Here is a 935-nt window from a genome sequence, read left to right on the forward strand (position 1 = left end):
TATATATATATAATTAGATAGATAGATAGATAGATATACACATTTAAGAGGTCAAAAGTACTATGAGTGAAGTATGAGAATAGTTGTGCATAGCTGCATGTAAGTAATATATTTTCGGAAACATGGCGGTATACTTACGTGTATATTAATGTAAAGAATCAGAGTTTTTGACATGAGTGAATATATTTGTCTACGTATGCATATATAAATACGGGCAAACACACACACATACGCACGCACATACATATATATATATGTATGTTATATGCATGTATACGTGTGTGCTTATGTATGTGTGTAGGTATGTTTGCATGAGCGAGTGTGCGCCTATTGGTACACTTAATGTAGCCATTGTGTACTACTCCTTATAAAATACTACATGCGAACGCAGACAGAAGCACACACATATATACATTTATGTATGTACGTATGTATGCAATATGTGCGTATTTATGAGAGAATGTGCTTTAAGCATTGCCTATATAGGAAATCTCTACTACGTTGTAAATGTATAGAAATAATTCTCTCCCTCTAGAAGAAGACAGAAAAACAACAGAACATAATAGAGTCGGTAACAAAAAGTATAACTGTGAAAAACAATCACCAGGCATATAAAAGTAATTTTAACTTGAAAGATCCTTTGTTTTCAGAATACAAAGCGTTTTATATTGGCGAGAAAGCTTAATGTTTTCACAGCAGAAATGAAAAATAACATAGACGAAAGAGAAAAGGAAAAAAAAAAAATAATAAAATACTAAAATGAAACCAAACCAAAATCGCAGCCAACTAAAATGAGAATAACAAGATATTGTGAGAAATAAATGTTTCTCTCCCTCTCTTCCACATCTACTTCATCTCCCTGCTTCTCTTTCTTTGTCTCACCTCTTCTCTCCCTTTTTCTCTCTCTCTCTCATATATATATATATATATATATA

Source organism: Octopus bimaculoides, chromosome 10 (genome assembly GCF_001194135.2).
Source record: "Octopus bimaculoides isolate UCB-OBI-ISO-001 chromosome 10, ASM119413v2, whole genome shotgun sequence".
NCBI lineage: Eukaryota > Metazoa > Mollusca > Cephalopoda > Octopoda > Octopodidae > Octopus > Octopus bimaculoides.